This window comes from Mauremys reevesii, linkage group 2, assembly GCF_016161935.1.
Source record: "Mauremys reevesii isolate NIE-2019 linkage group 2, ASM1616193v1, whole genome shotgun sequence".
Classification (NCBI taxonomy): Eukaryota; Metazoa; Chordata; order Testudines; family Geoemydidae; genus Mauremys; species Mauremys reevesii.
In genome coordinates this window covers 73557409-73583074 of record NC_052624.1, presented here as the reverse complement: position 1 = coordinate 73583074, position 25666 = coordinate 73557409, and the positions used below count along the sequence as shown (strand labels likewise).

Below are 25666 nucleotides of genomic sequence, written 5' to 3'. Positions count from 1 at the left end.
TTATCAAAAAAATTTTCAATTGTGTGCTCTCTCATACTCTCCCAGTCTTTCATGTTTTCCCTCCTTTCTAAAAGTTTTGCATAGAAAATAAATTTCATTTTGTCTGCAATGAATACTGAGTTTTTTCTACTATAAAGAACAACCTTCCTTAGGCAATACTATTTCCCAGCTAGGCTGTGTACAACTAAAGCAGACTTAACTGAATGAAGACAACATTGGTCCCATTTCATCCAGAGACTGCCAACTTCTCGACATGTTGTAACCAAATGCACTGATATCTCTGCCATTTATTCTATCAGGATGAAATCCAGTGTTAAAGAAACAACTGACATTCAACAACATGATAATCCCTTTACCAGAAGCTGAATGTAGGGGTAAAGGCAGTGGAGTAGGGGTGGAAACACATTTCCTTTCATCCCATTCCAGCACAGATGTCATCAACTGTCTGCTGACAGATGAATTGCTGTTTTCTCCATGTCCTTGCTTGTGGGTTACTCCTCTAATCCCTAACAGGATCCATCAGCGGCTTGCCAAACTTCAGCTATTCAAGTATCATTCACAATATCCACTCTCACAAGGGTCTAAAACATTCCTCACAGGTGACTGTATAAAATTCAACTACCCGAGGTCTGATTTACTTACTGAAACCTGGGAGGGGCAAATTCAACCCTCAGATGCAAGTGTGTGGCACCCATTGGCTTCAGGTGAAACACCATCCTCACATTCCAGGGCAGAATTTAGCGTAAGGTCTATACCTAGAAAAAACCCTGTTGAAATTACACAAAGGGCCAAAATATGCTCCCAGTTAAACGCTGACCAAAGTTTGTCCCAGTTTGTGTAGCAGAGCTCCTGTAGTTCTGCATTTGACAACATTCTTATTTATGTATGATTCATACCTTTTTTTATTTTTACTTTTATACAGCAACAAGCATATAACGAAATACTATAGACTTGTTCTGGTTGATTTCTACAGAAGGGGGGAAAATCTACCTTTATTTTATGGGTTACCCAATGCTGCAATCTATCAGTTTTTAGCCAAAATATATTGAAGAGGTGGCAATAATAATTAATTGCCTTTCTGTATTAATATATCCTATGATAAAAATTAGGATTCCCCCAACAAATTGGCACTCATGAGAGTACACTGGCAAATTTATTTAAGTACAATACTTTCCAAAGTGCCCAGCGCAAAGGGGCTACAAGAAAAAGTCTTACACTGTTCATAAACTATAAGGAAGCAGCTCACAGGTAACATGCAGAATGATGAATGAGTAGATCTGAAGGGAAAAAAAAGGTATGTATTCAGCTCGTATTCTCCATCACTTTCCTCACATCTCCATTCCTTATCTTCAGGTAAATCTACTAATTCCTTAGTAATAGGACTTCCATCATTTACGCTTCGTTCCTCAATTTCTTCTGCACTGGGACGACTGCTACTGCCTAAAGCCCAGACTATGTTGTTCTGTTTCAGATATTTTCCCATTACATTTGCCCCTTGCTGCAAAACTAGATTGCAATTGAGTTTTTCCACTTCCTATACTGAGCTCCTGAAGGCTTCTTTGGTGGCATCTTTTATTTTTTACAGGGGAAAACGGTATTAGGAAGAGCAAGGGTCTATTTTCTGCAGTCTGAGTGTCAAACATTATATGTTAAGCATGGCAAACGTAGTAACAGTATTTCTTTTATACTGTTGTGTAAATAGGGATCTGATAGATATCTCTAGCATCTCATTAAATATGTCCTTTATTAGTTGCTACTTACACTCTTCAAGTCTTAAAACACAAGTACACTTTCACAATTACAGAATAAAACAAGGTTCACAGCAGGGCTCTCATTTCACTTCAGTTTGTTCTTATATCTCACTGATCAACTGCAACACCCCACCCCATATATATCCGCAAGGGCATGGCTGACAACATTCTAGAAGGTTTGAGGAAAACTTAATTCTCAAAAAGTCTGGAAGTTTCCATAAGATTCTACAAAGGTCCAGAACATTCTAGGAGGTTAATGAAAAATGAATCCACATACAGAAGACCTGAAACATGTTACTTCAAACAGTCTATTTTCCCTTTTTTCGCTAACAACAAAAGCAGCACCCCTAACCCAGCAATGCCTAGCCCAGCACTCCAGGCACTCATCTGGGTCACCTGACTCTAAATCCAGCCTCACATCCCAGACTCTCTTTCAGAGATCTGTTAGCTCCACATGCCTTAGGAACTCAGCTGTAAAATGGGAATAATTTTTCCCTATCTCACAAGATGGTATGAGGGTAAGTCCTTCGATGTATGCATGACACCACAGAATAGCATATAGATAAAAACATATGCAACTTGTTTTATTACTAGACATATTACTATCAGTCTGTTTAATTCGCTTTTCTGCTCATTTTATTTATTGGTATACTAAGTTAAACTCTGGGTTTACTGAACTTGAGCCTTCTACATGTAGGTATGTTTAAAGAGATTGGAAATTATTGGTTAACTAATCTCAAGTCAAAGTGTGATAGAATTCAGTACCAAAGGATCTTCTTAAAAGTTTAAAAAAAAAAAAAAAAATACACCGCCCTCCCCACAAGTCCCCAGGCATTATTTCATATGAGCTCCTACTTTTTGTGAAGTACTTTATAGTGAAGAAAATCTGTAGCCAACTGAAAGTCATGTCTAGAAATATACACTGTTCATACATTATTCCCCTTTTAATTTGGGAGTGAATTTAGGTCTTAATACTGAAGAATCAATAGCATGGCATGCGCCTAGCATAACAAAGATAAGGCATTGTTACAGATTCACCACTCAGCTCTGCCTTTGTTTGAGAAAGACCATGGAATGGAATAGCAAGTGTATTGGAAATCAGAACTAAGGTGCAAAGAGTGACAGACAGGCTGAATTGTAGCAGAATGTATTGTAGCTTTGTGATGTGCACAAATGGGAGATTCAGGATGGGACCATCTAACTCATTTTCACTTATGTCCTACAGAAAAAGTAAAGTTAACCAAATACTGCATATGAAAATTCTGCCATCAGCTCAATTACAAAAGGAAACATTAGTGAGGGATTATACTGCAGAATGAGTGCATGGTCCCATTTTCTACCATTGACTGTCAATGTAAATGAAAATCCCTGTTTAAAAGATGAATCCATACGTAGCCTCTAAACCCAGAGAGATAACAACATCATTCTGTTAATGCTTCTGGAGACCAAAACTTCCTAAAAATATAATTAACAGCAATTGAGAGACATAATTAATACTAAATTTTTAAGTATCAGCTTAAGAATACTGCATCAAAAATGCATCTTATCAAAATTACACTGTCTGTTACTATAGCAGGGACCGTCATGTGACTGTAGCTATCCATGTGATAACACCTATATTTTCAACCTCACCATAAGCAAATTTGCCTCATATGTCATCTTCAAATTCGGTTAGCTATTTTTAATGTCACACTTCTACGACACAGAGAAACTGTGTTTAAGACACATGAAGAACAAATGTAAGTGAAAACTTGGTCCAATTTAAAAAGTACCATTCATTAAGTGAAGGGTTCTTAATGCCATCTCAAAAGTGGTACTTTGACTTAAAAAAAAAAAAAAAAAAAAGTGGCCAAGCCATTAGGCCATAACCCAGAAAAGGGAATCACAGAGGTGTCCCCAGTGCCCACACAGTTACAGCTGAAGGCCTTCAGTCTGAAAACTGGTTGCCCTGCATGTACAAGGCTTAGACATCCTGCACATAGTTGCACACATGCTTAACTTTAAAGCATGTGAGTAGTCCCAACGAAATCAGTGAGGTTACTCATGGCCTTAGAGTTCAGTACATGGGTAAGAATTTGCAGGATCAGGGCCTAAGAGCCTCTTTTTTTTTTTTAAACCAAGAATAAAGTAGGTCTCTCACTGTGCCCAGTGAATGCCCTAACATTTTGGGGCAAGCTATCCTAGCATCCTGCATATTACAAAAGGTAAAAACAAGTCAGCATAGCAGGACTTTACAGGAAGAGAGGGCATGTGACATTTGTTATATAATCCACTGTCTCATATGAGAAAAAATAGAGAGTCACAAGAAAATAGGACTTACAGAGTATGAGTGTACTGGAATGACAGACTAAAAGAAAAGGACATTTAAAGCCTACTACGACCAACAAACTAAAGACCTCACAGAACTACAACCAGTAGACCTTGTCAGGATCAAACTATTTCCTCAGAACAAATCACATACTTAAGGCAAGTACATGTGTTTGACTGATATGTAACCCTTCCGCAATGTGGAGTTGGTAGCAACAAGGGCCAGGTTCAATATCTAGGAGTTCCTCTTAACAATACAAACCAGAACTGGTTTGAGTCCCCACCTTGTAATCTAGGAAAATTAACCACCACCTATGGGCACCTCTAAGAGGCAACACTTCCTCACTTGCAAGCACTGAATCTCTGTATAGCAAAGAAATTTTTAATTAAAAAGGAAAAGGAACCCAGCATTAATTAGGAAAAACACCACAACCATGATTCAAGTGTATGACCATGAGTAAACACCCACCCCAGAGCACATTGGGCAGCATCTTTTGCCTCAGTTTCTCACCTTGCAGCATGAAAGTCAAACAACAAATGTTCCTTTAACATATCACTTCCCTCTCCCTCCACTGCATCCAACTTGCAGTTGCTGTCCTTGGTCAGTGAAGACCAGAGTTCACCTCCCACCCCAGGCAAAGGAATTGAGCAATGCTCAGCTGCTGTGCCTTTGCAACTGGATCATAGTTGCTGCTGTTCTCTCTGCCATTGCTGCCCACTGCTGCTGCTATTCACTCTGCTACCGCTGTCTCTGCTGTGATGTCACATTCATACAATCGTAGAATATCAGGGTTGGAAGGGACCTCAGGAGGTCATCTAGTCCAACCCCCTGCTCAAATCAGGACCAATCCCCAACTAAATCATCCCAGACAGGGCTTTGTCAAGCCTGATCTTAAAAACCTCTAAGAATGGAGATTTCACCACCTCCCTAGGTAACCCATTCCAGTGCTTCACCACCCTCCTAGTGAAAAAGTTTTTCCTGATATCCAACCTAAACCTCCCCCACTGCAACTTGAGACCATTACTCCTTGTTCTGTCATCAGGTACCACTGAGAACAGTCTAGATACATCCTCTTTGGAACCCCCTTTCAGGTAGTTGAAAGCAGCTATCAAATCCCACCTCATTCTTCTCTTCTGCAGACTAAACAATCCCAGTTCCCTCAGCCTCTCCTCATAAGTTATGCGCTCCAGACCCCTAATCATATTTCTTGCCCTCCGCTGTACTCTTTCCAATTTTTCCACATCCTTCTTGTAATGTGGGGCTCAAAACTGGACACAGTACTCCAGATAAGGCCTCACCATTCTGAGGTTCCACCGCTCAGTGATTTCAGAGGGTAGTGGGGAATCTCACGGATAGAGACTGCACCACCTGCACTTTCACTGCAACACTGTTCCCTATCAAATCCAAGGCTCTGAACCTGGTTATCGGATTTCAGCTCTAGTGATCTCTGAACAAAACTATGACTCGCAATTGAGTCTAATCAGTTCTATTTTTAAACAGAGGAGATGGAAGGATCAAATGGTGTCTAGGTCTCCTTAGGCCAAGCCACATCACTAGATAGGAACATCTGTTTCCCCCCCTCTTCCCCGCTCAATTTCACGGAGATTTGGCATCCCTACCCACTGCTTAGCAAGTGAGGATAGTTTAAGGCAGTGCCATAAGAAGGGCGAGGCGAGTGAGGCACTTGCCTCGGGTGCGCAAAGCGGAGGGGCGCAGCTCTACCACCGCTGCTTCTTCAGCGGCAGCAATTCGGCGGCAGGTTCTTCCCTCCAACAGGGACTCAGGGACCTGCCACCGAATTGCTGCCGAAGAAACTGGAGCCGTCCCTTGCCTCAGGCGCAAAAATTCCTTGTTACGGCTCTGGTTTAGGGGGAACTCCTCAATCAGAACAGGCTAAGTATAGTTCTGCTGCCCATTACTTATACAATGAGGATAACGACATCTCATTACCCCTGAACTCAACAGTAAAGTGATTTGTAACCCAACAGCAGCCAAAATTGATCACTCTGGCAAAGCAGTTCCCCCTGCTGAATACCTAGGCAGAGTAGGTGTGTTTATACAAATACAGTCTGTTCCTCAAGTCTTTTCCCCCAGCTCATCACTAGATGTCAGGGGAGAGCTCCTTCAGACAGTGCTCAAAGATAGATCCTTGCTCATTTTACACAGACAAAAAACAGACACATGTAGGATGGTGAAATATGCACTCCGCTGAGACTTGATCAGCCAAACAGGGAAGGAACACAGCTTGATGAGTGACCAATACATAGATATTGCAACAGACACCAGAAGAACCAAGTGCAAAGCAGTCTTCTGTTACCACAAGAAAGACTCACTTGCTCCAGCACCAAACTGCCTGCAGGGTACACAGAAATTACTACAATGCTAAGACATGAAATAACTGCCCTCCCATACCCTGAGAGAACATTTTAGTTTCCAAGCACATCAGGAGTTATAATTTAACACACTCTTATTTTAAAATGGATATATTTAACGTATTTATTGATATAGATTATGTAAGCAAGTAGTTTCTGGTATTTGCATTTAATTTTGCTATCTCAAATAAATATGACAAAAGAGACATTACAGTAGACGGGAGCTGTAATATGATGGGGAGCGCAGTACACGTGGAGGAAGGCGTACAGCCTGAATGTTGCACTGTGTCTCCCTCGCTGCTTAAACACTGAACAGAATGAACATTTTAACAATTATGTCTAAGTTTATTAGATGGATGAGGTGCGGCTGGGGCGGGGGGGAGGAGGGGAAAGAGGATAGTTTTAGTTCAGCCACTGAATTTCACTGACAATATTTAGTAAATTTTTTCAATCCAAACATACCAAAATACCCACCCCTCAAAATAATTAACCCTCTGCCCCGATTTGGACGTTGCATGTAACTGCACTTCAACATGTGCGCTAGCTACAGAGGAGTTCCAGTGTAAAATTGTGTTAATGTATTTATTGGAATACATTTATTCTGTGCTTACATCTTGTGCAACCCCCACGGGTAGAACTGGAGGCAAATCAATGTGGAATGTGTCCAATATATTTAATGCCTAGTTAAAGAAAAAGTCTGACACAATATGTGGTGTCAAATTTAAGCCTGGGGCTGTATAAAGATATGCCCTCAATATGCTGCTTCTGTAATACTAAGTCAGTACTTTTAGGGCGGAAGGGGTGCAACCACCATGTAGCACAATATAGTGTATTGAGTGATCACGGCTACCTTTGTTGTGTACTGCAACAAAAGTAGGGCACGAAGAGGCTGCTACAAACAACACGTATTCAGGACAGTGCATGGGACTAGGTGCTAAGATACTTTTACATAGAGAAAAATAGTAACATACATACTAGGATTAATCAAAAGTAATATTTTTTTTAAAGTTTTAAGCAACAGGCATTAGTACATCACTAAGCACACAATAATCATGCGTCTGCAAAAGAGGATCTGAGAGAGTCATTACAGTGTCAATAAACTGTGATTTAAATATTCCGAAAATATACTTCTATACATAGACTGAAACATCCCTTCTGGTGCAGCGTAGGTTTCTTTCCCTACATTTATGTTCCTTTCAGTATGAAGATTCTCTTTTCTGATATATATATTTATAGTGTGTGAATGAAGTTACACTAACACAGAACATACTAACATTTTCCTAAAGATCTACATTTATAATAAGCTAGATAAAGTCTGACACAAAAGATATTAGCTAGGACATCGGACATGAAAAATGACACTATGTCCTTACAAGTCCCATTATGCCTAAGCAGGTACTGTGTATTGCAGTGGTTTCAATAACCAAGTGACCTTTCCACCATATGTGCTTAGATAACTAAGCAAACCAAGCTGAATTAAAGACAAAAAACCCAGCCTTCACTTTGAATTTTCTTTCCTGTCATCTGTTTCTTTCACATGCATTACCTAGTGTATTGTGTATGCATGTTTTCATATTAACACCAAGCTTTCAGTACTCAGTTTGTTTTCCAGGATGCATCTAGGATTTTGTTCACATTCAGAAGCACCACATCACAAGCAAACCCATAAATAAGCCACTAAGGCTTTTTGGAATTGTCTTTAACGTTCCTTTTTAGGAGAACTATTAAAATGAAATCATACAATAATAAATTCTTGCAAAGAGGAAAATAGCCTGGGAATAAAAATATGCCATGCTGTGTTTCTAAATTACCACAGGCAGCTGAAATTTGCAATTAGCTGAACAGGAAGACAAGTATGTTTAAAAATACAATTGCCACAATATTATGGTCTCACTGGCATATCTGAACCCAAAAGTGACTGTTACAAGTTAAAATGACCAAAATGAGAATGACAAACTGTGTCAGAATCAAACCATTACATGTTTTATGGACAAAAAGATATTTTGGTTTCAGTTTTGTACTTGTACAATCCACCCCCCAACTGTTTTTTTTTAAAGACATTTATTTATAGTCTTGGGCATTTGGGCCTGTAAGCATGCAGTAAAGGATTATACATAATTCAAAGCTTAAGTTAATAAACTATGGTATGTGTTGAGAGACAAGGTAGGTGAGGTAATACCTTTTATTAAATCACCCTGTTGGTGTTTTTTAAGTTTCACAGAGCTCTTCCTCAGACCATAGTGATATGCACATATGGCTGAATGGAATGTTTTTGCCATTTAAACCCTTTGCCTTCTTGTAGTATCCATTGGGATCATCCATCTTTAAGGACTTCGTTCAGCTGCAAATGCAGTGAATTGTGGCTCCTGAGTCATTGTACAAGCCACAAGAATTGCCAAAAAAACAAACAGAGAATATTAAAGATATATTTTACTAGGAGTGAGAAACCACAAAAAGCTACAGGGCCAACAAGAGTGGTGAAAAGCTCATTAAAGTACATCAAATTTTCTAACTGCAATTCGTAGCTGTTTATTGAATTTCTATACGAATAGGATAGAAAAGGAAAAGGGAGCGCAACAATTTCCATCTCCAATGCAATCTGAGGGGATATTAGAAAGAGATCAAAATTCAAAGTATTGTGAATGCTGGCTTCCTTCTTCAGTGGGAATTGCTTTGACCATCATTATGATGATGTATTTTATGGTATTTGGAGCCTTACTACTTGAGAGACAACCTCTCTCCTTGTGCCATACTGACACACATGGGATCAGCAAAGGCATTGGAGCTTGCTCTCACTTGGTGTGAAAGAGAGCTGTCAGTCGAGTTCTCTGTGAGCCTAGAATAGGCTTCCCCCTTCACATCTCTAATATCCCAAATCTATTGGCTTTCAGGACATGCTGCATCTATTTACACAGATTGCTGCAGAGGTACACTTTTTGAGGAAAATCAAATTTGGAGCAGTATCACGAGGGAAGTTTGGTCTTATGTGGGTGATTTAATTTTGTTGTTGCAATTTATAGCAGGGACAACTAGAACCTTGGATAAACATCCCTTTTTATTCCTCATACATAAAAAAAGCCATTGAAAAATGTATTAAACATAAAACAATTACATTACCTGTTTCATACTTGTTTCTTGTACACCCTGCCAGAGCAAAAATACCTCCAATGGTATCCTGTGTACCATGTACATTGTTCTTTCCTACTGACGATTTAAAGCACTGACCCTTCAAAAAGGCACACACAATTGGAGCACAGGACCAAGCAGTAAACTAGTTAACTCAGAAAACAGACTACTCTGATTTATAGAAATTTCTCATATTACACCTAAACATATGGGCTCCTATGGTTTCCTCTTACTGTACTTCATACTGGATCTGAAGGAACAAAGTCTTATGACTGTCAAGATATAGATTTTTAAAATTTGTAACTATAGTGGAAAGGTTTCATATGTTAGCAGTAGCATTGCAAAGTCCAGCATAGCTTCTACTAGTTAGTAACTAGAAGGCTTATTGATAGGGTTGCCAGGTGTCTAGTTTTTGACTGTAAAGTCCAGTTGAAAGGGGACTTGTCCAGCATCTGGTCAGTACTGTTGACTGGACACCGAAAGTCCAGTTACTGCAGTAATCGGCCTCTGCCACCCGGACAGCAGGAAGAACAGCTGGTGGAGAGAAGCTTAATCTGAGTAGCCAGCTCCTGGCTCTGGCAGAGAGATAGGTACTGGTGATGCCAGGGGAAGCAATCCTTCCCATGCACAGCATTTGAGGAGTGGGGTCAGCAGCTGGGCTTGCCACCTGGGATGGCCCGATGGGGCTTCTCAGCCTTCCAGGGCCCTGACTCTGTCTGGCCCCTCACTCCAGGGATCGAGCCCCGAATCCCACATCTCTGTGCCCCGACTGGGCAGGCAGGCTCCAAGTCAGCTCCTCCCAGCCCGGCCCTGCAGGTGGCAGGTGAGTCCCGGCGGAAGGCGGGGAGCGAGCCTGTAGTGTCCGGTTATGGAAAGTTGGCAACCTTACTTATTAAGTGACTTATTTTACAACCATCCCTGAAAAGGAGACAGGCAACAATACACTGATACAACATCTTTTCTACATGTAGGGGGAAAAACAAACAAACCAACCCACTGTATTTTAAAGATTGGTAGTTTTTTCTTTCTACTTTGCTACTTTTGAATCAAGCAAATTAAATGTAAAAATCTAACTCAAAATGTCATTTATTCAGCACAATACACAAGTTAATTGAAATTAATATTTATTGTAATTGTGTGACACTGGAAATCAGACTTAAGGCTCTTTGTTTTCAGTAGATTGTGCCAAATTATACAGTGAGTAAGGTAATGTATATATGACTCTCCATGCTAACAGCCAGGCCCAAATAAGTGGCTGAAGGATACAGTGAAAGCTTTGATTCTTAATTGCCTTGTTTTTGTCGGCTTAAATCAGAAACTCAGTGTTACAGAAAATGAAGTTAAAGTAATTACATAAATATTTTGGCACAACATTTATATGTATAATCAAGAGCAAATCACACGAACATGGCATCTACCTTAAATAAAGCTTTCTATACATATTTAATGTTGATAAACCACATGGTACTGGAACCAGGGAGCACAGTATGAACTACCACATAGCTGTTTGCTGTTGTATATCTGTATAATTCTGTTGCATGGTATGAGGTGATGGGAGATGGGGAGAAATATTCCAAATAATTAAAGCAGAAGCAGTGCATTACAACTTTGGGATGTGTGTTCCACAGGCCACCATCAGGGCTGGAACGTAGGCAGCCAGGACTTGCGGTTAGGGTAGGGCAGGGCACCAGGTCACAATGCCAGCCAGGGTTCAGAACTAGAAGGCCAAAGTATCCTGCCGTGGGGGGAAGGGGGGGGAGGAGAGGGGCATGACATAACATAGGACTGCCACTCTTGCAGGAGCGTAATACGATTGTTTGGAAACATAACTCCATCCCAGAGGTAGTGCAGCTCTTCATTTATGATGACCATTGGGCAGAATCCCAGAGCCAGAATGGATCAGTGTGTATAGATCCTGGTGGAGAGCTGAATTAAGGATGTTCTGAGGCAAAGAATGCAGGCCCGTAGCTGGCTGAGGCATCGTGGGTCAGTACCCTATTCTCCCTTTTGGGACAGGGTGTCCACCTTGCCATTTTTGGTCCCAAATAATGGCAAAGTTGAACTGTGAGAAGAACAAGGGCCATTGGAGCTGCCACTGGTTCGGAGCTTTGGCCCTGCACAAGCACTTCAGGTTTTTATGGTCGGTAAACACTTGGACAAGATGATGAGTCACTTTCTAAACAATGTCACCACTCCAAAGAGGCAGACTTAATTGCCAGAAGTTCTTTATCCGGGATCTTGTAGCTTTGCGTGGTGGGGCTAAGTTTTCTTGAATAATAAGCACGAGTGCAATACTTGCTCAGATCCAGGTCTTTGGGAGAGAACTGCCCCATCGCTATACTGAAGGCATCAGTTTTCACTCCAAAACCTTGTGTGGCATCGGGATGGGCCAATAGGAGAGCAGTGAAGGCAAGCTTCACCTGTTCAAATGCATGCTGGGCCTCGGGGGGACCAACAGAGCTGGGCTTTTTTTTCCTGGAGTAAAGTGGTGAGGGATTTGGTTTGATTAAAAGAAAATTGGAATGAAATCTTGATAGAAATTTGAAAAACCCAGAACACACTGGAGATTGCATGTATTGCAGGGAGCTGCTCAGTCACAGACAGCCTGGATCTTGCATGGGTCCATCTTGATTCCTTCTGAGGACAGGATAAGGCCAAAGAATTCTGTGAAGTTGTGGTTAAAAAGCACAAATTTTCAAGTGTGGCTTAGTGACCACTTCCTGCACCAGGACCACGCCCTTGAGGATTACTGTGTGGTCCATACAAGCTGTCAGGGCTGGAATGTAGGCAAATGGGCATAGTGGTTAGTATAGGGTGGGGTTCAAGTCCCCACTCCAGCTGGGGTTCACAACCAGAAGGTTAGGAGCCAAGGTCAGGAACCACAAGTTAGATGACAGGAATCAGGCTGAGTTAGGAAACCAGAAGGCCAGGACCCAGAAACAAAAGCAGGTAGTGCTGGCTAAGCAGTCCAAAGCAGGGTAGAGCCTGGATGGATGACTTCCTGTTCCTCCTTCTAGCGTAAGTAGGGAGATTGAAGCTCCTAATTGGCCCAGTGTTCCACAAATTGGAGCCCAGGGGTGGAGCCTCCTAAGCCAGGCTTCAAGGAATTCTAGTTCTAGGTGATACCAGTAAGCTGCCAGGTAGAGGACTGGAGCATAACCACCCCCAGGAATCCTACGGACCTGGGTTCAAAACCCATGGATCATGACGGTCAGATGTGCAATGAGTTTCCATGTGAAGCTCCTATACTCTTCCGGCCAATTAATTTTTTATCATTACTTATTGTCAAGTGCCAACAGTAAGCCCCACCCTGTACAAGCCACTAAGACAATCCCTGCCTTTTTAGGAGTTTACACAAATCAAGGCCTAAGGATAGAGATACATATTTTGAGTGGGTATGGTGTTGGCATAATGACAGGTTAGTGTTTGTGGGTCTCCTGGAAGAAGCAGGTTTTTAAAGAATTTAAAGTGGAGTGGATAGGAGCCCTGCCAGTACTAAAACATTATTGGAATGTCTGAACATTATAGAGGACAATTTCCTAATTCAGAAAGTATTGCAACAAACACAGGGAAATTCGATATTAGACCTTATCCTAGCAGATAAAGAGGAGCAGAACACAGAACTAAGACATTAATGATAGCTAAGGTACAAGCGATCATGACTCGATCACATTTATAATGTGCAAACAGAATAAAATCCAGGTGAGGAGATTTTTTTTTTTAAATACACACACAATTTCACAAAGTTGAAAGTGATTATGAGCCAAAATCAATTGGAAGGAATAATTTAATCAGAAAAATGTGAATGATAATTGGGAATCATTTAAGGACACCTTGCTAAATGCCCCAAAAAACACATTTGAGAAAGTAGGCTGTGCTAGTTAAACAAAAACTAAAAAAAAAACCTCCAACACCACACACACACAAAACATAGCAACCTGGTTTAGAGGGGAGCTGTAAAAAAATAAATATAGTATAACAAATGAAAGAAAGGGGAAGTTGACAGTATTGAATATAAATCAGAAGTCTGGGCTCAACGGCTCCATGTCTAGTTGGCAGCCGGTTTCAAGTGGAGTGCCCCAGGGGGTCGGTCCTGGGGCCGGTTTTGTTCAATATCTTCATTAATGATCTGGAGAATGGTGTGGACTGCACTTTCAGCAAGTTTGCAGATGACACTAAACTTGGAGGAGTGGTAGATATGCTGGAGGGTAGGGATAGGATACAGAGGGACCTAGACAAATTAGAGGACTGGGCCAAAAGAAACCTGATGAGGTTCAACAAGGACAAGTGCAGAGTCCTGCACTTAGGACGGAAGAATCCCATTCACTGCTACAGACTAGGGACCGAATGGCTAGGCAGCAGTTCTGCAGAAAAGGACCGAGGGGCTACAGTGGACAAGAAGCTGGATATGAGTCAACAGTGTGCCCTTGTTGCCAAGAAGGCTAACGGCATTTTGGGCTGTATAAGTAGGGGCATTGCCAGCAGATCGAGCGATGTGATCACTCCCCTCTATTCGACATTGGTGAGGCCTCATCTGGAGTACTGTGTCCAGTTTTGGGCCCCACACTACAAGAAGGATGTGGAAAAATTGGAAAGAGTCCAGCAGAGGGCAACAAAAATGATTAGGGGGCTGGAGCACACGACTTATGAGGAGCGGCTGAGGGAACTGGGATTGTTTAGTCTGCAGAAGAGAAGAATGAGGGGGGGTTTGATAGCTGCTTTCAACTACCTGAAAGGGGGTTCTAAAGAGGATGGATCTAGACTGTTCTCAGTGGTACCTGATGACAGATCAAGGAGTAATGGTCTCAAGTTGCAGTGGGGGAGGTTTAGGTTGGATATTAGGAAAAACGTTTTCACTCAGAGTGGTGAAGCACTGGAATGGGTTACCTAGGGAGGTGGTGGAATCTCCTTCCTTAGAGGTTTTTAAGATCAGGCTTGACAAAGCCCTGTCTGGGATGATTTAGTTGGGAATTGGTCCTGCTTTGAGCAGGGGGTTGGACTAGATGACCACCTGAGGTCCATTCCAACCCTGATATTCTATTATTCTAACTGTAGAAAAGTGGTAAGGGAAGCAAAGGGACACAAATCTATGGACAACAGATTTAAGGACAATAAGGAGTTTTTAAAAAATATTAGGAACAAAAAGAATCCTGACAATGATAGTGGTCAATTACCAGATTGAAATGGTAAAATTATAAATAAAATTTCAGAACAGGCAGAAATTTTCAATAAATCTGTCTGTTTTTCATTTGGAGAAAAACAAGAGATTATGTACTCATCATATGGTGATAACACTCTTCCTATACCAACAACAACTCTGGAGGATATTAAACAAAAGCTACTAAAGTTAAACATTTTTAAATCAGCAGGTCCAAATAATTTGCATCCAAGAGTTTTGAAAGAGGTGGCTGTGGAGGTCACTGTACCATTAATATTAATTTTCAAAAGGTCTTGGAGCACTGGCAAAGTTCCAGAAGACTGGAAGAAAGCTAATGTGCCAGTTTTTAAAGAGTAAATGGGATGTCCCATTATAGGTCTGTTGGCCTGACATCAATCCTGGGTAAGATAATGCAGTGGTTGATATGGGATTTAATAAAAGAACTAAAGGAGGGTAATGTAATTAATGGAAATCAACATGGCTTTATGGAAAACAGATCCTGTCAAACTAATTTGATCTTTTTTTTAAATGAGACTACAAGTTTGATTGATCAAAGGCAATAGTGTTGATGTAAAAAACTTGGACGTCTCTAAGGAATTTGACTTGGTACTGCATGACATTCTGATTAAAACACTAGAATGATATAAAATTATCATGGCATGCATTAAATGGATTAAAAATTGGCTAACTAATAGGTCTCAGAATATAAATGTAAATAGAGAATAGTTACTGAGTGAGTTTGTTTCCAGTGGAGTCCCACAGGGATCAGTTTCTTGGCTCTACACAATTTAACATTTTTATCAGCAACCTGGAAGAAAACATTATCACTGATAAAGTTTACAGAGGAGACAAAAATTGGAGGGGTGGTAAATAATGAAGAGGACAAGTCAATGATATGGAGCAATCTGCACTGCTTGGTAATCCGGGCTCAAACAAACAATATGAGTTTTAATGCAAATATATTGTGACAAAGCTCTGTCCTTATCTCCATAGGTCCTGCATTTCCTGGTGGATTTCACTAGCCTCAGAGGCTCACTGTGGCCCTCCACATAGCCCTTCTCTTTCTAGAGGCCAGGGTCACAGCTTACTGAGCCATTTTCATCATAAGATAGAAAGGGAGGTGAGGAAAAGCTACCCTACTTTGCAGAGTCTCTGTTGTCTCCCATTCTCAGTGATTAATTGGGGTGGGAGGCGAAGGGGGGAGCCCGGGCCCACCCTCTACTCCGGGCTCCAGCCAAGGGACCCTAATAGTATCAGCTACGATATTTTTAGCACCAGGATGCGTACAATTCCCTGGTCCACTTCCCCACAGCAGCCCCCACTTCCTCAATATCCACTTCACCCTTACCTCAGGGCCTCCTTCCTTGTGCCTGATATGCTGGGGCGGCTCTAGCAATTCCGCCGCCCCAAGCAGAGCGGTGCACCGTGCAGGGCGCTCTGCCGGTCGCCGGTCCCGCGGCTCCGGTGGACCTCCCGCAGGCACGCCTGCAGATGCTCCACCGGAGCCGCCTGCCGCCCTCCCAGCGACTGGCAGAGCACCCCCCACAGCGTGCCGCCCCAAGCACGCACTTGGCGTGCTGGGGCCTGGAGCCGCCCCTGCTGATATGGTTTATACTGCTCAGTCTCTCCAACAGCATGGCTTTCTCCTACAGCTCCTGATGCCCCCCCCCGACTAACTGGGAAGTTTTTAACTAGTTTCAACCAGCCCTGATTGGCTTCAGGTATCCCAATCAGCCTAGCTGTCTTCTCTGCCTTCTAGAAAGATCTTAATTGGCCCCAGGTGTCTTAATTGACCTGGAGCAGTTGCCATTTGCTTATCATGGTAACAGGGATTTATTTAGCCTGTGGCTAATATATCTGTCTCCCACTACTTCACTATAGCCATCTGGCCTTGCCCCGCACAGTATAGATCTAGGAAAAATAATGTAGCCCATACTTACTGGATGGGGAAACTCTCTGCTGGGAAGCAGTGACTCTGAAAGAGGTTTGGGAGTTGTGTTGGATAATCAGCTGAACATGAGCTCCCCGTGAAATATTGTGGCCAAAAGAGCTAATGCAATCCTGGGATGCATATACAGAAGCATCTCAAGTATGATTTGACACTGGTGCAACTCTGTGTAGCTCGAAAGCTGGTACCTTCCACCAACAGAAACTGGTCCAGTAAAAGATATTACCTCGCTTGCCTTGTCTCTCATATCTCCTGGGGCCCTCACTGCTACAACAAGCTTTTTCCTTTTAGCAGTTTAACTCAGATAAATTCACACACGAGTATTTGGTAGTCACTAATCACCACTTACCATACTGATTACAGATCTCCATATTTATTGAAGTTAGAATGAGAAAAAAAGTTATCTAGTAAATTTGTATGTGTAGACTTGAAATGAAATGTAGAGCCAGGTTTACAGACCCACATTATCAAGTGCTCTTCCTTTCCTGTGTTCTCTTTACTTCCCATTTTAGTTTATTAGCATAAAGATTTCATTCACAGACTGGAATTAAAACTCAGGTATCTAGTACCAATGAATTTACTGCGACATTTGAAAATCTAAGTAAATAGTCCAATGACAAACAAAAAATGTGAACAAAAATTCCACCACACCCAAAGTCTTTCAGGGTAGAGTTCAAAATTCATACAATTAACAATGTTTTGAACCAATCCAGAACTAGCTACTTTATACAAGAATGCTAAGGCCAACATATTAAATCACTTGAAATCACAGATCAATGGGAAACAAAGTTACAGATAAGATGATATGTACAGGCATGTTCCGCTGCAGGGGAAATTTCAGGAGAAGTCCTGGACTGCCTGACCAGCTCTACTACTAGAGCACTAGGAATCCACAGGAGGCACTTCCTTTAGAAGCAGAAGAACTTCAAGGATAGGGTGCAGACTGTACAACATCTCTGAAAGCAGTAGGATCTCCACTGGGAAGATATTCATTCCACTTATTTTCACCATAGGAAGATGAAGTAGAGTAGCACTAAGAATTCTGATATGGACATAGGAATAGCCATATGCAAGCAGATCTATGGTCCATCTACTGTAGTCTGGTATTCGGTCTGACAGACTAAACTTGCTTCAGAGAGGTGAAAAATACCCTTCCATAATGCATTTCAGGCATCATTGATAAAAAAGGAACACTGACTTACACACAGTTAACACACAAGATACTACAAAGTTTTAATATAGAGGAAATCTGATCTCAGGCGCCAGCATAGGGTTTCTTCTTGATCTTAGCTGGTGATCACTATGCCCTGAGATCTGAGGACAGATGGCCCTGTAAAGCCTATCTTTACTAGTGTAGCAACTATGAATAAGTGAGATTTTTGTAGTACCAAGTACGAGATAACAGATTCTGCAATGGACTATCAATCTTCAGATACTCGGGGCCTTTTAACCTGACAAATTCTACTGTCACTTTAATATCTGATATGATCCTGACTGGCAGAGGCAGAAGCAGAGAGATGAACTCCGTGTAGTGACAATTCTTCAGCAGATGTAAGTTAGCTACATTAAAGTCAATGGAGTTACACCTGTTGAGAATCTGACCTCTATGCTCTTAAGAGGTATTTTCCATCTCTAGTTTAGGATTTATAGATCACAATTTCACTAATGCTACAAGGTAAACAACTTAATTAGGCTACATACAGAAGTAAGCTCCAGACATGCCATGATAGTCACAGAAGAAAGTATTTTGTTATTACTCAAACATACACCCTTATCCTAATGAAGGAGTTTTTTTTCCTGCAGTGGTTAACTACCTGTAGATGAGTTTTTGTTGGTCTACTAATTGATTGCCTGAAAATTAACTATACAAGTCTTTGAAGCACTATAGTCACTGCTATGTTATTAAAAGCATCTGTGCGAATCAACCAGTCTCACTTCCTTTCATATGAAAGGGGTGGGGGAGTTAAATGTTCTAACAAGCCCTTTGCATGACAGGCAACTGAACCATCTATACTCCAAACCCCACACAACACACAATTCTGTGTCCTCAGCCCATGTCTGTTTCCTAGCCCTCCCCACTAACTAGTTCTGTATCTCACAACCCATCCACCCCAATCTGTCCCTACACCCAACCCCACATCCATTGTGTACACCCCATATCTATCCTTGCTCCCCAGCACACCTCTGCTCTTCCTGAAGCTCTGGAAGTTCCTCCCACCTTCCAGGCCTGGGGAGAGAGTTTCCAAGAATGGTTCTTCACTCCCACCTTTCAGATCTGGAGGGGTTATAGATCCAGAAGGGGCCATTCAATCCCTAGCCCTTCCCAGGCTAAGCCTGCAGGGACAGAGAGGAGATGAGCAGAAAAGAGCCAATCCACTACTCACGAGACAGGAGGAGGCAGAGCCGAGCCACCCTGAGTAGATGAGCTCTTTCTGCTCCCTTCTCCCACCCACCCAAAAATGTAGTAGGGGCTCTCCAAACAGGGGCGGCTCTAGCAATTTCGCCGCCCCAAGCACGGCAGCACGCTGCGGGGGGCGCTCTGTCGGTCGCCGGTCCCGTGGCTCTGGTGGACCTCCCGCAGACGTGCCTGCGGAGGGTCCGCTGGTCCCGCAGCTCCGGTGGACCTCCCACAGGCACGCCTGCGGGAGGTCCACTGGAGCCGCCTGCCACCCTCCCGGCGACCAGCAGAGCGCCCCCCGCGGCGTGCCGCCCCAAGCACACGCTTGGCGTGCTGGGGCCTGCAGCCGCCCCTGTCTCCAAAGGACTCTGGAGCTACACAGCAATACAGCTGAAGATTATTTGTACTCTCAATTACCTCTTGCACCAGACTGACCACATTAAGGAACAGCCACTGTAATTTACAATATAACTATATACATCACTAATCACTTTCAATTTAAGTATCAGAGGGGTAGCCGTGTTAGTCTGGATCTGTAAAAGCAGCAAAGAGTCCTGTGGCACCTTATAGACTAACAGATGTATTGGAGCATGAGCTTCGTGGGTGAATACCCACTTCGTCGGATGTATGTGGTATTCACCCACGAAAGCTCATGCTCCAATACGTCTGTTAGTCTATAAGGTGCCACAGGACTCTTTGCTACTTTCAATTTAATTTTTCATGGAATTGTAATGAACTGCTGACAAATATTAGGAGTATGTTAATAAATGGCTGGTGGTCCATATTTTTTCTACTTTTGAAAAGTGGTCAATGGCTTCAAGGTTGACAACCTGCAATTTATTGAATACTCTGCAGGTGGTTTCCAAATGACCTATTTTTGTCAAATGTCACATTTTACATATTACTGTGCAGTATAACTAACCTTTGCTGTAAGCCTGCATAGACATCAAGAATACTGTGCAGTGAGTGTAACGGAAAGATATTAAAATCTAGAGGCATGACCTGTTTAAACAGTGTTGGCTTAAATAGCTACCCATATTTGGACCTTGTGAATTTATTGTAATGAGGGCCAGTTCTCCCCTTTCTTTAAATATAAAGTTGTAAATAATTCTACTCTTAAATAGCGGATTCTCTTAGTAAAGAATTTAATTTTGCCAATACAAAATTCTATAGGAAGAGCACACAAATAGGCATACTGGATCAGACCAGTGGTCCATCTAGCCCAGTATCCTGTCTGACAGAGGCAAGTGCTTCAGAGGGAATGAACACATCAGTGCAATTTTGAGTGATCCATTCCCTATGGTCCAGTCCCAGCTTCTAGCAGTTGGAGGTTTATGGACACCTGAAGCACGGGTTGCATCCCTGTCCATTTTGTCTAATAGCCATTGAAGTACCTGTCCTCCATCAACTTATCTAATTCATTTTTTAACTCAGTTGTAGTTTTAGCCTTCACAACATCCCCTGGCAATGAGTTCCACAGGTTGACTGCATGTTGTGTAAAGTAATTACTTCAATTTGTTTGTTTTAAGGACTCTATGGGAAGGATATTCAGTCACTAATACATTGTCAAACCGATTCTTAACCATTTCACTCCGTTTGTAGACATTTAGATTTCTACAAAGAGGATGTACAGCTTTAAGTGCCTGCCCCAGGTGCAAGGCAGTGAAAAATTAGAACCTATAAGTTTTTTTAAATAATTCTGTAGAATCCTGTTAGTTTCATCCCTATTAAGTTCTATAAGACTTGCCCCATAGAAGAAATAGCTAAAGTTATTTTGTCATTAGGTGCTGTAAAAGGTATTTTGGGAAATGTCAAAAGTGATTACCACCATATACTTTACCAGTGCCATCACTAATCTCTTTCCCTCAACTTCTCTCTACATCCTCAAGCGTGTTGTATGCATAGTTGGTATAATAGAGTAATTTGGTATTCAACCGTCAAAATAATTAGGTAATAACAAATAGAATCAAAAACGTTACCTAGGCTAGAAAATTTCCTTCTATAGTACCCGTGCAGAAAAGTATTTTTTTAATATTCTAAGTGGTCTTTTTTCTGCTCATTTTAAGATTAACTAAATTAGAAAACAACGTTCAATAGATTGTTATAAGTGCAACATAATAAAATGGCCTCTGACTTTTGCAGCATGGATTAGAGATCAAGATCAGTGTAGTTTCCCCTCATACCTGTAAAAGAAATCCAGAACCGTATCACTCAGGCATAGAAAAAATTATATTTGCTAAAATATCTAGAGCTCTACACATGCATTGTCTCCATATCATGTTTATTCCTTTTTCCAGTTAACACAGTGTTCTGAAATCTAGGGGAATTAGCCCACCTCATAACATCTGATCTCTGCATAATAATTTAAAACCATACTAAAATTAGAAATGCAATTCTAGGATCAGAGCTTTTTCCTAATAATCTGAGCATAGCTGATTTGCAGTGTATAAAGTCAAAAGGTAGAAGACTATAATATAGTTATTGTACAAACAAACCACAGAAATTATAAATTAAGGCTCCTACATCCAGAATCAAGCTGCTTTGCCTTCTGCAAAGCATGTACCACTTATGCTCTCCAAAATCATCACACTAGATCCAGGTAGCTATTCTGCTCTGACTACTTGTGGACACGTCTCCATTGGTATCGTTTTGGTGAGTGAATGAGAGGTAGTAGAATAGCCTTGACAGGATTTACCACGTGGCACAGAGAGAACAGTTTACCTCTGCATGTCCCCCAACCCAGAGAAGCTACCAGGAGAAGTAAGAAGTCTGTATTTAGATACAGGTTTTAGTTTCTTTCTAAAGCTTTGAGACTGTTAAAACCAACACTGTAGGATGAAACCTGCATTGTGATGCCATGTGGTGCCATCAGCTATACAGAAGTGTTTTGCCAAGTGGCTCCTCCATGTCTTTTCTCTTGTCTGCTAGTGTTTCTTTTAAAGGCATGGGGGCCTGAGCCTGCTCTCAGTCACTAACTTCAATAGGAACCAAGTGATTTTTCCCACCTAATGTCCAGCATACTTTGAGCCACTTATCACCTCATCCCAAAATATTACTCTTAAACAAAATGAACCAAGTTGTAGAGATGTTGAATCACCTCAGCAGTGCTGGTCAGAATAGAACAACCTGCTCAATTAGAAGAGGCAAAGTGGTCCAGTGGATAAGACTCAGGAGATTTTGGACTTCTCTGCACAGACATTAGTTTGAGGCAAGCTGGGGTGTGACTCTACCCCACACCAGCCTGTCGCAGACTAACTCTCCATGTAGACCCTGCTGACGTGCATTAACAGTGCAGTAATGTGCTTTGATCTAGTCCCCTGTGAAAGTGGACTAGAGAGGATTAGATCAAAGTGCATTAACCAACAGCAAGGTCCACATGGACAGTTATCCATGATGGGCAAAATATTTTACAAGCATTTTGAAGTTGTCTCATCTTGCCTAAGAGTGAAAAAAGGCAGCCCACGATCGGACTGAGTCAGACAAACTCTTGCCTTCCTAACCAGCCTATTCCTTCTACTTCAGGGTGGGGAAGTTAGATGGATTTGTTTCAGCAGTGTAGCCAATGGCAGCACAGGTGGCACCTCGGGCAGCTCATGTCCCCAGTTACCTTAGATGAGAGCTGAGTCACCTGGCCTATTGCTCCTATCACTTCCTGAACCATTAAATGGCCTTTCGTAGAGACAGTCTCTTTTGCTAGTGACTCAAAAGAAGCATTAGGCAGGGAAAAATTCTTTATCTTCATTCTGATTTTCTACTCCCTTCCCTGTTGACCCTGGTCCTCTTTACTTTTTTTCTTATTCTTCGCCATTGTTTTTCCCCTATACCCATTTCCCCTCTGTGCACTCTCCACCTGTTACACTTCGGCAAGAGTGTCTAGCATCCAGTGCTAAAAGCATTACTAGTGAGGGAAGTCAGATGCCAATGTCACTGGACATTAGGAGCACTGCTACTGACAGCTAAGCTACAATGCTAGTAACACCTCATGTCTAACACTGGTAGCGTAGCTAAAAACTTTTATGAGACAAGCAGGTTGTTCCACTGGGGACATACCACTGCAGGAGGCTCACTCCAGATGCAGTCCTACTTCTTGAAATGAACACTGTGCTAGAAATCAATTGGGTCATCATGCCGGACAGGCACCACTTCTCCAACTGCTTCCTTCACCAGCATTAGTGGTAACAGCCAATTGCACCTCCAATGGGCATGCACAGTCTGGAAAGTACCATGTAAGGACTAAATTAGCCTCAAAGCCTCCAGACAAACTACTGCAGACCCATTGACACATCAAGAGATTCCACTGAGTTTGAGTCAGACCAGGATCCTGGAATACCACAGCCAGTATGACATATTCGGTCAGGACAAATACTGCATGCTGTTATCACAAAGTCATTCCGTAACAACACAACGTAATGCCATATTGTACTATCTGAAATGTATTTAATGGGACAGGTATCAGTCCCCTCTTTAAAATTAATAGCCCACAAATAAAACCAAGATAGGTGTTATTAGCAGTCCTAATTTATGGAAATCACTGTTGCTACTGAACCACCACGGATTCTAGTTGTTGAAATCAGGAGTGGTCTTAAAATGTCCCCAAGCAATAAAGACATTTATAAGTTCCTTGACAGTCATTTAATATATATACACACATAGATTTTTATAGCTTTGCAAGCTTATTGTTGAACTTCTGGAATCAATCTTTTTAACTATCCAACTATTGATGTTAGTTGACCATTCTGGCAAAATTTATAAAACAGAAAATGTGGCACACTTCTGAGACAGTCAGAAGAGGGCAGCCTTACACATCTTACAGGTTATATAGTCAGAAGGTGCAGCTTAATCAGACTCCAAGGGCATCTTCTGTAACAAGACACTGGCCCTGGCTCCAGGAGCTAAAAAAGTACATATATTGCTTTCCATCAAAATTATTAAACTTGCATTACCACTCACCCACCCAGAGCCAGGAGTTAAAAGGAACTTATTAAAATCTCTCTAGATAGTGCATTTGAGGTAGAGAAGTATGTTTCATCTTATCCAATACAGAATATAAGTACGTATGAGTTTATTACATTTGCACAAAGCAAAGTGTCACTGAAAGTGGCACGTTTTCCCAAATTCATTGACCCGCTGTAGAATCCCTTCAAATCTCTCACCCAATGTGCCCTCTAATGTCACACAGATATGGAAATTTAAAATGAAAACTTGGTGGAGGGAGGGAAGTTAATTTAATTTATAACATTTCTTAGATGTATCAAAGATCTCAGTTGGGTAGTTCTATTAGATTTTTGTATGGATTCTTGTAAGATGTATATGGAAAAAGCCTTGAGTTCACTGCACGAGGCTCAAGAATATACAGACAATATGAATTTGAACTTTAATCTTGTTCTTTTTTGGAAAACTGTTTTCAAAACGTTTAGGTAAACTATATATAATCTCTTGCAGGAGACAAGACATTACAAACCTATGATCCAATAAAAATGTTTTGCTGATCTCAAAACATGAGTGCACAGCAGCATCAGGACTCTTGAACTGAGCCATAGCACTGCCAGACATCCCACAGTTGGATTTTGCAAATACCAGTTCCATCAAGCAAGTCTATAAGCTTATTAAACCCAAAACACAGAAGACAAAGGTTTACGATAAACATGGATGAGAAAGAAAGATTAGAGTGCAGAGGACAAAGGAAGAGAAAGATTACAATGTGCGGGTATAATGTAGGTGGAGAAGAATTACCACAGGCATGTTTTAATATAATAGGACAAGGTTTTTCCAGCAGATGCAGGATGGTCTAAGCATATTTTTAAACAGTATTCCTGATAGTTAATCTCTCAACTCTGCTAGTGCTTCAACAAGATTCTAATGCTACCAAACACTCTGTGTGTGCTTATGTTCCGCCCCTCCCCTCTGCTTAAAAGAAAATCAAGTGTACAGAGTACCAAATGTGTTTCATATGATTTGTTAAAGGGGTATTCTTCTCTTGATTTAGGAGCATCTCTCCTATTAACATTAAGAGGGAGTTGCACTCATACACTGAGAGAAGAATATTCATTGCTGGGTTTGCTCTGTGCACATCAGTGGGAATATGTTGACAACTTCCTGTACTTAGCCTCCCTACTAAAGGCTAGACATCCCTGCAGTCAAGGCTAGCAGGTTCCGAAGATAAACCTCTAGCCATTATAAAAAAAAATCCCCATAGTAAAACACACTACCTTTCAAAATGAAGGGGAAAGGCAGTTCTGATTTCTCAGCTACTCAGGTGGACACACAAACAATATACCCCAGGCATTGGGCTAGTCCCAACTTCAGCTTCAAAGATTTTGAGGCCAGAAGTGACTCGTGTGGTTATCTAATCTGACTGCCAGTATAACACAGCTCATAGGACTTACTTGAAAATGTGCATGTGTGCACTCCATTGCCACACTGCAGGCAGTAACCATAATCCTATTTGATGAGGAGCAGAGAGCAAGATTCTTCTCCATTTCAACAAGCATGCATGCTCATCAACAATAGAAAGCAAGGGGGATGGTGTGATTGTTTCTAATCTCTAGAGTACCTGTTATCTAGCCTCTTCTTTATACTGAAGTTTCAGGGCCTGAATAAAAATG

The 25666-nt window shown here is 41.6% G+C and overlaps 1 protein-coding gene across 12 annotated transcripts in view; it reads right to left on the bottom strand.

The window, feature by feature from the left end:
- Positions 1 to 25666, bottom strand: part of RBMS3 (RNA binding motif single stranded interacting protein 3) — a 904530-nt gene that overhangs the window by 735212 nt on the left and 143652 nt on the right. The gene's annotated exons all lie outside the window — the stretch shown is intronic.